A 12,590-nucleotide genomic window follows, 5' to 3' on the forward strand; every position below is an offset into this window, starting at 1 on the left:
CCGGCGCGGCAGCGCGCGGGGTAAGGGAAGGCCACAATGGCCGGCCGGCCGCCATTGTGGGCCCTAATGAGGAGTATGTTGGCGGCGCCACAATGGCGCCGTAATACTCGCCACGTGCGCCCTGGCCTCTGCGCGCCCATTGTCTGGGACGCTGTTTACCACCCGCGGCCCGCGCCCACTTAAAAAATTCACCGGCCCGCCCCGTCTAATGTAGTACGGTGCACTCTGCCAGATTTATGGCCCCCAAAGTGAAGGACGTTTATTTCTGCTGACGTCTTTAATCGATTTAATGACAGAAAACCTATAAACACCATATTGTGACATCTGAGCTGTGTTTCTGCGTAGTCGTCCTTCAGTATTTCACATTTGAAGCAGTGCTCCACGAGCTTTCCTGTCCAGCAGCATACTCACGAATAAACCTACTCAAGGCAAACACTTGGAGATTGATCGGCTCTGAACATGTAATGTAGAGCAAAGTGTGAGACAAATTTTTTTATACGTGTCCATTCGGCCGCTAAGGGGGTGAAACACCGCCTTGGAAAATAAAAAATTAGCTTAATATTTCTGAATCAATACAGTTGCAGCGGTAACAGATAAGATAATGAAACAATTCAAATAAACGTTCTATCGTTTTTAATGTACGTTATTACCCTGCACCAATATTTGTCGAAAAGGTATTTTCTTCGAAATCCTCAATGCATGGTGCACAAAATCAGTGCATTCACCAGATTCTCTTTCTTCTTTTTTTTTTCATTCGCACAATGAATACGGATGTGGAAATGCAGATGGGTTAATAAATGCTTGAGAAATTGGAAAAAATGATTAGAAAGAACAGTTGAAAAAATTTGCAAGGTAATTTATGAATCCGTGCACAATCTCGTTTGGACTTTAACTGATACCAGTATCAACAGAGCTTTAATATCATCACATTCGAGCTCAATAAACATAGTTTGCATCACGCACAGTGCAGTACCAAATAATCACCGAAACCATTGAAATTGTCGATTTGTCACACAAAGCACAATATTTTTAGTATAAGTAAACCAAGTTTAATAGGTGCCTATCAAGTCCTTCCGCCGACCGCTGTGGCCGAGCGGTTCTAGGCGCTTCAGTCCGGAAGCGCGCTGCTGCTACGGTCGCAGGTTCGAATCCTGCCTCGGGCATGGATGTGTGTGATGTCCTTTCGTTAGTTACGTTTAAGTAATTCCAAGTCTAGGGCATGGATGTGTGTGATGTCCTTTGGTTAGTTAGGTTTAAGTAGTTCCAAGTCTAGGGGGACTGATGACCTCAGATGTTAAGTGCTTAGAACCATTTGAACCATTTCTTGATTACCTTCACATTCCATTGTGTTTTGTCTTCGGCAGTGTCGACGCAGGAACGCTCCTCCATATACCGCGTGAATTATTCTTGTCTGCACCAAACATATTGATGCACGATCTTGGCGGCGAGTGAAATGATGAACTGGTAGGAGCTGACCTAATAACCGTGCGAATAAATATTCCTTTTCTAATAACTTTTTATAATACTTTTAATGAACGGTTGAAATACATGTTTTTAACAGTGCTGGTACAACGGATCCAAGCCCACGTCCGTTCGCCACCACTTTCCGAAACAAAAGGCTGAAGATACCTGATTTAGCAAATTGAAGAGCGTATTTCTTACTTTGTATCTTACAGATATTTAACGATGTATCAAAACACTATCGTTGCCACAAAACAACTCGTTAATTTACCTTTGGCGGTGTCTTTGGTTTATAGCTCATTCAGTTACATTAGCTTATATATATGACATGAAAAGAAAGAAAAAATAATACGATTCAATACAGAACTTCCACATTATTGTGTAGATTTATAGCAATGTTACAACAGTAATGTGAAAACAATTTCAAATATGAAATCATTAAATCCGAAAATGGTATAACTTGATAACAAAAAACAACACAGCAGCTATAAAAAGGAAAGGCAACTACGACACAAGATTGAAAGATAAATAAAATATATATAGAACGGTATATTACCGGTATACATTTAGACTATGTTTATCTGGGAGATACTTATTAAACGACCGCACACGACAATTGGCATTGAAGCGGACACACGTCGGTCGCGGGTAAAAACGGTATCGAGATATTTCTAGTTTATTTCTGACAGATGCAGGTCGGCCTGTTTGTTCCGCATGACGACTATTCGCCGTTAGACATGGCGCACGACTTTTGAACTGAAGCTTTATTCATCACATTTGCGTGAACTTCTGTTATCTGTCTTTAAATTTTGTTAGGTTAGACTTTTCTTTTGTATTCAGAAACCGTATTACACTAAGAACCTCACACTTGGCGGGATGCTTATTTTTGTCAAGAATTTTAAAATCGCACAAATAAACAGGAAAAAGCGTACTTCTTGCTCACTGTTAGCGCCAGACTCGTATCAACGATCAGGATACTGAGTGACATAACGGCGGTTGTGGTGAAACATAACGCGCCTCATCAGATCAAAACGTTCTTTACTTTTAGACTCAGTCTCGTACATTTATTAATAATAATTGCACGTGAGTGCAGCATTTGAAATTACGGGTTTTGGTTTTTTGTTTTTAAGCGTCTTTTTCCGCAATCGCAGTTACGCTACTAACATAGGTTATACACAGCCTTTTGCTACTGTAATAAAGGTCTTATTCAGATAATATGCGTTTCCCTTTGTTTTAAGGCATACTCATTGCAGCAGTCCGTCTTTTGTTTTGCTTTGAGTATAAAAGAGCATGCATAAATGCCACGAGCCATTCACACCGTACTAAAATACGTACATGGAAGCAGGCATGAAAATAATCGGACCCAGTAACAAAAAAACATCTACTTGCACTGCGATAAAATTTTCAAATAGGAAAGCCAATCACAGAAATGAAACAGATAATAAATGACCAAACACACACACACACACACACACACACACACACACACACACACACACACAGAACAGTTGAAAAATATAAACGCACGCTCAGAAAAATAGCAGAGGCCTCTACAACCATCAAAACAAAAGAGGATCGCATCTCGCAACATCAGAACAATGTATACAAAGAAGGCCAGTGCGAATGACCACAGGTTTGTTTGATCCATGGGAAGAGATCATGAAGATGCTGAAGAAAGTGGCAGACGCTTGGAGATAACCGCAAACTATCCCGAGGAAGTTTGTTTAGAAATTTTCAAGAGCCAATTTTAAATGATTAATCTAGGTATATACTACAAACCTCCCGCATCGCCCCCGTAGAGATTGTGAGGACAGGATTAGACAAATTTGAGAGCCCACAGATATGTTTAAACAGTCATGCTTCTGAAACTTCCTGGCAGGTTAAAACTGTGTGCGGTCCGAGACTCGAACGCGGGACCTTTGCCTTTCGCGGGCAAGTGCTCTACCAACTAAGCTACCCAAGCACGACTCACGCCCCGTCCTCACAGCTTTACATCTGCCAGTTACCTCGTGTCCTACCTTCTCGGCACGGCACGCAGGTTTAATCTGCCAGGAAGTTTCATATCAGCGCACACTCCGCTGCAGAGTGAAAATCTCATCCTGGAATCATGCTTCTCGCGATCCACTCGTTAATGGTAAGGGGAACTCTAACGACTGGTACGATGGGATGGACACTGCGCCATGCACTTCACAGTGGTTTGCAGAATATGGATGTAGACGCAGAAGAAGAAACAGTGGTGCATCTGCTACTGCATTCTGCTGGTGCAGGAAAGCAATTTGGAGGTGAAACAGTAGGGGATTCAGAAACAAGAAAATGCAAAATAGTTGGTAGAGGACATTTGTAGCTACATAGGGACGAAAATACTAACGATAGGGAGGCCGAGCGGTTGTAGGCGCTACAGTCCGGAGCGCGCGACCGCTACCGTCGCAGGTTCTAATCCTGCCTCGGCCATGGATGTGTGTGATGTCCTTAGGTTAGTTAGGTTTATGTAGTTCTAAGTCTAGGGGACTGATGACCTCAGAAGTTAAGTCCCATAGTGCTCAGAGCCATTTGAACCATTTTTTGAAGATAGGGAAAGACGAACAGGATCAAACCAGTCGAAAGAGTGACGACCTCGAAAGCAAAGATAAAAGTCACACTGCTAGAGTTTCGGCGTCAGTGGGACTGGGATGGCGGCCGGGGAGAAGCCTGTGGGGAGTTGCTGGAGTCGGTCAAGTGGGTGAGCGGAGCAATGTTTCCGGCTGAGCACTTGTCGGGTGAGAGCAGAGGCGGCTGTCCGAGCGCCGAGTGTTTACACCGCGCCGGCGGTCGATATTCGCCAAGGCGGGCCGGCTGGCTCTTGAACCGGCCGCGGTCGAGTGGACGCCGCCCTCGAGGGCGCGCCAAACTGTCTGGCCAAAGTGATTCCCGGCCGGGGTAAACACGGCCCCGCGAACAGCCGCCCGTAATCCCCAGCGCTTTTCTCGCCTGTTCCCCGCTGCGGTCGTAGCCCCACACCGACGCTTCGCCCTCTCCACTGCCTCGAGGACTCTACGTACTGAACTTGTGTTGAGGGTACCATATACATGGGCGTCCGGGTCTTTATTGTTCGGAGCTCTTTTTTATTTATTTATTAAGACGGAGAGAGTTGTCTCGTGAGGGAGCTTGTGCTCTTCACAACTACAGTTTGAAGCACTGTTTAGACTCAGTTTATTTTTAGATCGGGAGAATGGAAAATTTTGAATTTATTGTCTGTTGTATGAAATATTCTCCGGTTTCAAGCCATATCAAGTGGTGTAGTTCCACAACTTTTCGGCCAAGAACTCTTTGGCATTTGTCAAGAGGCATGACTATTGTTTGGCCTGCTGCCGCGGGCCCACGGGAAATACGGGCCCCGCAACGAAGTTGTGACGTCACACTAGTCGCCTTACCCGACATACATCTCTAAAGCTCGGCTGTGTCCTGGGCCAATCAGTATAGCAATGAAAAGGCACGCAATGGAGTCCTTAACTTTGTCAGATGTTACTGAGAGCGTGAGTCTGTCTAAACGCGCAGCTACGAAGTATAAAAATGGTCTCAAATAGTAATTCGCTTTCTTCTGCAGCTCGTAAGGCCTGTATTGTAACGTGCGCTACCTATCTTTCGGGTGGACCTCGAGCTGCCGGCTGTGACGTCACTGGTGTCCGCGGTAACGCCATATATGGCATATAGCTGCCAGGCACTTAAATGTGATTAGCTGCCAGGCACTTAAATGTGATTTGCAGAGTATCCATGTAGATGTCCATGTAGACGTAGACAAGGATTCCGCATTTGATGTGCCTGCTTCAACTTCGCGATCGCTGGATCACACGGAACTGTGAACTGTTTGCCACTATCTCTACTAATGGTGTCATCAGTATTGTTTGTTTCGATGGCTTCATTAATCACAGTGTCCCAGAAGCCTTTAGTATAAGGCACGATAGAAGTTTCTCGTGTAATTGTAAACTCATCATGCGGTAGGAATACCAAGAACAGTTTATTCAGTGTTCCACCTGCGAGATCCCTCACATTATTGTCTCCTGTCTATTTTTTTTTATTTTGATTAATAATAATTATAATGTAAGGAGTGTGCTACTATCCCGGCATTTGTCTTACAGGCGAGGTATACCCTTTTAAAACCTCACTTGGGAATGTCTTGTGAACAGTAGTCCTAAACGATATTTTCTTTTTTTCTTTAAGAGATGGTTGTTGATGGCTATCTATGTTTACAGTCCGTCTTTTCTTTTTCTTATGAATCGGGCTGGTGTATGCGATGGGTAATTGTACTGAAATTTAGGCTGAGTCAATTTTAAGGCTTTTACATCGGTTATTTCGTATGTGGCATAGACCTTGTGCCTATTCCTGGGATTCGTCTTTCTATGCTGAACAGTGGTTAGGCATCGGGACAGGTACTACATATTCGAGAATTGATGTAATGAAGATCTTGCATGTGAGAGCAGATGTTTCGTTTCATGTGCCATTAATGCGTCTTTTAATTAGTTTGAAAAGTCCGAGTCGTCGTCTTCATTTTGCTGTGGGGTTGTTCATGTGAGGATTCCATGATATTGTAGTACCAACAGTCTCTCCGAGACATTTTGCTTTCGTTTATGCAGTTATTTCTTCTCCCCAAGACTTCATGCTTCCTGTTGTTTACGTTCTATTTCTTGTAGTTTTTTGTTTGAAGATAACAGGTTGACGTTTTTTGGCTGTATAGATTAATTGAGCCAAAGACCGAGCCATTTTTGTAATTCGCTGATGTATCACATGTTCCTTTTTTTTATGCCTGCTGTTGCTCTTTCGTAACACTAATACGCGTTGTCATAGAGTATAACGCTAAAAGTCCGTCCTAGTGAGTTGGGCGATGTGTATATCGTCAGCTTGTAGTCTACCCCAGATGTTACACGGTCTGGGATACTATGTGCTAATGGGGACAAGATGACTCTCGGTGGTACTCCAGCTTGTGCGAAAAAAAATCTCATGATGTTTGTCACCCACTATGACGGTTGGGGGGCTATCATCTAGGACTGAGCTGAGAGTTGTATGTCATGGTCAAGAATTTCGGAAGTGATTTGTTTAGATTATAGTCCAGGGTGCCACACAGTGTGGAATGCCTGCTCTGTATTTAAATATAAAGTTAATGGGCAGTCTGTAAGGTAGGCCTATATTCCTATTGGCATATTGCAACAGGTTCTCAGTATAAGGGCAGTGACAGAATGCACTCTCCTAAAGTCGGCTTGTGTATCTGGAATTAGCTTTTGTTATTCAGGAAGGCGTTGTATAGCGATAATTTCGGAAGAGTTTTGTTTCCATCTGTATTAAAGCTGCTGAAAGATACAGAAGTCACTCAGCTCGATGCACTTATTTTTCCAACGTTTCCTTTACAACCGGAGGAAGTGTGAGTCTACGACTGAACTGGAACTAAACGTACTCCGCCTTACGACATGTATAATTATTGATAATGAAAATTTAAGAATATATTGCACGGAGAGCGATGTTGCATATGCTGACAGGAGATTTACTTCCTGCTACGTTTCACAAAAGAATGAAAGAGCGACTGTTTGTAATCCATTTGACGCACGTTAAAACGTGGTTAACTCACAGCTCTCACTAGAAGTGGCACCAGATGTTCGAATGGTTCCACACATCCTCAGAGTCAAATAAACTGTTCAAAACTTTAGCTCACCTTGTCTCATCCGATACTTCCTTGTATTGCTAAGTAATTAATTTATCCCAAAACCGATGTTGACCTTACTCATTAGCGGAAATAGCCGCTGCATTAGAAGGTGAGCGCACCTGTCTCGACGGCTACGGTCGCAGGTTCGAATCCTGCCTCGGGCATTGATGTGTGTGGTGTCCTTAGGTTAGTTAGGTTTAAGTAGTTCTAAGTTCTAGGGGACTGATGACCTCAGAAGTTAAGTCCCATAGTGCTTAAGGGGATACGGAATCGGATTTTGGGTTAAAAAATCGAATTTTTTTTTTATTGGCGTATTATATTCTGCCATGTTTCCTCTTTAAAATGACGTATCATACATAGCTCTACTACAATTATAACTATTTTATTTTTATATATTTGTGAGATCGGGTATTGCGCTTTAGTTATATACGTCTCTCGTGGCTGACCATGAACTTTTTGGCAGTACCTTTAAAGTGACATGAATTCAAATATCCCGGTTTCCAGCGACTATTTATACACTAGTTGCCCGAAAATGTTTCTCTCTGGTTTCCTCAAGTTTCTCTTTGACTTTGTGGCGGGACTGTTTTGTAAACAGTGTGATATAAGAAAGTAGTTGTTGTTGAGTTATTTCGTATTTAGTGCTTCATTTTTCGCAGTGAAAATGCCTAGAGCTAAAGCAAAAGTATTTAAAAAGCGTGTGAACTGGCAAAAGAAAAGAAATAATGATTCATTAGCAAAGCAAAGCAGTTCATCATCATCACTGTTGGAAAATGTGAATCCACTTATTACTGATTTGCCGAACGAACTTACACCAAATGAAAACAGTGCTTCTCATAAAAAACTAAGAGATTTGGAAGAGAAATATAATTTACTTGATAGAGGGAATGAAGTTTTTGAACTCATTGATACGAATATATTGTGTGAAGCTCTTGAAAACAGTTTGTGCTGCAAAAAATGTCATGGAAACGTTTCTCTGAAAGTAGAATCCCATGTTGGCCTGGCTGCCCAGTTTAATTTAATATGCAGTGTTTGTAAATACAGCTGTAAGTTTCCAAGTTCGGTTTCAGTAACTGTAAATAATGGATACAAGAAAACTGAACTTTATAGTGTAAATATTAGGTTAGTTTATGGATTGCGAGCAATTGGTAAGGGCAAAGCAGCTGGTGATATGCTATGTGGTGTTCTAAATCTTCCAAGTGCACCTTCAAAGTTTGAAGCTTACAATTATGTACTAGGATCTGCAGTTGAAGATGTAGCACAGAAGTCAATGCAGGTTGCTGTGGAAGAAGCAGTGGAAGAAAATGACGGCAGTCGTGACCTCACAGTGGCGTTTGATGGCACGTGGCAGAAAAGGGGCCACACCTCCAACAATGGTGTTGTAACAGCAACTAGTGTTGATACTGGCAAGGTTATTGATGTTGCAATAATGTCTAAATACTGTAGGTGCACAGGCAGGCTGAAAAATGAACACAGTGATGACTGTATTGCTAATTATTATGGTAGTAGTGGTGGCATGGAGGTTGCTGGGGTGAAGAAAATTTTTCATCGCTCTTCACAGTGGTATAATGTTCGCTATGTCAAATATCTGGGAGATGGTGACTCTAAAGCATTCAAAGAAGTTTTGGAAAGCAAACCATATGGGAACAGTGTAAATATAAGCAAACTTGAATGTATAGGACATGTGCAGAAGAGAATGGGTGCCAGGCTGAGAAGGTTAAAATCAGTTATGAAAGGGAAAAAACTAGATGATGGGAAAACCTTGGATGGCAGAGGAAGATTGACTGATTCCATAATAGACCACATTCAGAACTGCTATGGCCTTGCAATCAGGCAAAATACAGGCAATCTTGAAGAAATGAGGAGAGCTATATGGGCTTTATATTTCCACACCGCATCCACGGATGAGCATCCACAACATGGTTTGTGCCCCAAAGGTGAAAACAGCTGGTGTAAATACAATAGGGGACTAACAACAGGAGAGAAATACATTCACCACCACAGTCTACCATCAGCCATCATGGCAGAAATAAAGCCCATTTTCAGAGATCTGGCTGACAGAAGTCTTCTGATGAAATGTCTTCACGGAAAAACGCAGAACCCCAACGAGTGCTTGAATAGTGTGATATGGCATCGTCTCCCAAAAACAGTGTTTGTCGGAATTAATACACTACATTTTGGTGTGTATGATGCTGTGGCAACCTTCAATCTTGGAAATATAACTAAATGCCAGGTCCTTCAAAAGTTGGGTATGTGTGTTGGTTCCCGTACGGTACGTGCTATGTTCATTTTAGATCAGCACAGACTAAGGCATGCTGATAATATAATCAAGGCATTAGTGAAAAAAGCAAGACAGGTGCAGAGGGGTGCCAAAAGAAGACTTGAAGATGATTATGAAGACTGTGAAGGGGGTATTAGCTACGGATCAGGAATGTTTTAATCTTCTTTCTCCGTTTCCCGTAAGTTTACTTTTTACTTCATCTAGGAACATTATCTCAGGTACTGGTCAACCTAGAAGTCTGAAATTTTTATGACGTAGTGACATAGGTCCCTATTACATACTGAAACAACGATTTTTTAATTACTTGATTTACAAAAGACTTAGGGGTGATAGTCTAGTAAAAAGCGATGGAAAAAATTTACTTAAAAATAAATGTACAATATCTCTGTAAGAAAATACTTTGACAATAAACTGTTGTTTCAGTATTGTTGTAACATATGAATGCACATACAGTAAAATTTTTACCTCTCTGTCTCCAGTAGTTTGTGAGAAAATGTTCCCTATAGTAGGCATATATTAACATTGCGGGGATAGGTGATTCCGTATCCCCTTAAAGCCATTTGAACCATTTGAACCCATCGCGACGGTTCACTTGGTTACGATGTCACCAGACCTTGTACTGACCAACGGCATGACGTAGAGTGCAGAATGAGCAATGTGCGCAATAGCTCGTTTGGTTGTGGCCAGGTCTCGGTAATTGTATTCACGAGGTTTTGCGGCCGCTGGCCTTTCAATGTGCCACTACGACAGGGGTGTAACGTGCGTACCTCGACTCTGGGATAACCGTCGATTCTAATGTCAACTGCTACGTGCACGGGCTCTAGCTACCATCGTGAGTAGGCCGGGTAGGTCATGGTGCTGAAAATCATCCTCTAACTCAACGCTGGTACCCACTAAATGGTGAGCACCCACACAACCTGATACCACCGCTTCGCCTTGGGTTACAGAAGCCATCGCCCTCCCGTCATTTGTCTTCAGTGGGCACAATAATTAACACCGGCGCTGTAATATATTCACTGGAACGCTGAAGCACCGAGAAAGATATCCTCTTTGGTTATTTGGGAGTTAAAGGACTAAACAGCAAGGTCATTAGTCTCTCGGCCAAGAGAGATTTAATCTTTGGGTAGTGACGACAGTCGGAATGTTAACTGAGTTATGAAAGTGCGTACGAGTGGTGAAATCGAGACCTTGATATCAGTTTTGATGCCAGAGCTGAGACGGGCCGGTACGTAGGGTAGAGCAGACGATGGGCCTCCCGGGGCTCATCTGCGGAAACAGAAACCCCACCCGCGTCCACACCTCCACCAACCCGATTAAGGGGTGAAGACGGCTACAGACTAAAGAATTTCTTCTATCCGGAAGATTTGCAATAATGAAAGTGAGAAGGCTAAAATCGTGATGGACATCGGTTGGAACGACAATAATAAAATAAGGTGAGAGAAATGATCGGGTCAATGGGTGGGTGGGGGTAGCCATGTCTCCGGGACTCTGCAAGCGATAGGGGCCGACCTTCCCACAGCCGTCCCACCCAAAGGTAGCCTGGGTTGGTGGGTTGCTGTACAAGTGGACGCACGCCACTGGCCAGATCCCAGTACCACGAAAACCACATGCGGCGATGCTTCTCACTTATCTATAGTGCGCATTCAGGCAGCCGGTGCTGGTGATACGTTTGCCACTGTGTCTCACTGGTTAACAATGTAGTACCCATGACGATGTGTGACTTCATCACCGAGATAATGCAGCACTCCAATGCTCGGGCGCCTAGCAGTGATCTATACACATACTCTACAAACCACCGTACGGTGCGTGGCGGCGAACACGTTGTGCCAGTACTAGTGATTTCGCTTCACTCACAAATAGGGCGAGGGAGAAACGACTGTCCGTATACCTCCGTACCAGCACTAATATCTTTTATCTTACGTTCGTGGTCCTTACACGAAATACCACGTTGGCGGCAGTAGGATAGTTCTGCAACAGCATCGATGCCGGTCCTCTAAGTTTTCTCAGTAGTGTTCCTCGAAAATAACGTTGCGTTATCTACAGAGATTCCCATTTGCGTTCGCGAAGCATCTCCGCAATATTTGCGTGATGGTCGAAGGTACGGGTAAGAAATCTATCAGCCCGCTTCTGAATTGCTTCGATGTCTACCTGTTATAGGAGATGGTGGAGATCCACAGCACTCGAGCAGTATTGCAGAAAGGTCGCACTAGTGTTCTATATGCAATCTCCCTTACGGACAAACTACGCTTCCTAAAACTCTCCCAATAAACCAATGTCGACCATTCGCCTACCCAACTACACTTGTTACATGCTCATTCCATTTTAAATCGCTTTGCAGCGGTACGCCCAGATATTTAAACTACGTGATTGTGTCTTGCAGGACACTATTACTGCCGTATCCGAACAGTACGGGTTTATATTTCCTCCTCATCAGTATTGACTTACATTTTTCTGCGTTTAGTTCTAGCTGTTATTTATCATACCTGCTATAAATTTTGTCTAAGTCACTTTGTATCCTCCTACAGTCACTCAGCGACAACAGTTTATCGTACTCCACAGCATCATCAACAAACAACCGCAGTTTCTGCCCACCGTACCTGCCAAATCATTTGTGTGTGTGTGTGTGTGTGTGTGTGAGTCCTGCCACAGTTCCCTGGGGCACTCCTGACGACACCCTTGTTTGCGATGAAGTTTGTTTTTGATGAAGACTCGCCGTCGACGACGTCCTGCGCCCCACTACTTCAGAAGTCTTCGAGCCACTCGCATCTATTCTGTATACTCGTGGCTTCGTTAACAGTCTGCTGTGCGACACAGGGCCAAACACGTTTGGGAAGTCTAGGAATATGAGAAGAGCTTGTTGCCCTTCATACGTGTTCGCAGGATATCGTGTGTATAAAGGGCAAGCTGGGCTTCACACCAGCGATGCTTCCTAAAACCGTCCTGATTTCTGGACAGAAGCTGTTTCGTCTCAGTGAACCTTATTTTATTCGAACTGAGAATAATTTCAAGAATTTTACAGCAAGCTGATGTTAAGGATATTGGTCTTTAATTTTACCCTCTTTGTTAACATCGAGTATAGATTTACGTATCAGGAAGTCATTTCTGAAAGTATTTGTATGGAGTGTAGCCATGTATGGAAGTGAAACATGGACGATAAATAGTTTGGGCAGGAAGAGAATA

Source organism: Schistocerca piceifrons, chromosome 3 (assembly GCF_021461385.2).
Source record: "Schistocerca piceifrons isolate TAMUIC-IGC-003096 chromosome 3, iqSchPice1.1, whole genome shotgun sequence".
In the NCBI taxonomy this organism is placed as follows: domain Eukaryota; kingdom Metazoa; phylum Arthropoda; class Insecta; order Orthoptera; family Acrididae; genus Schistocerca; species Schistocerca piceifrons.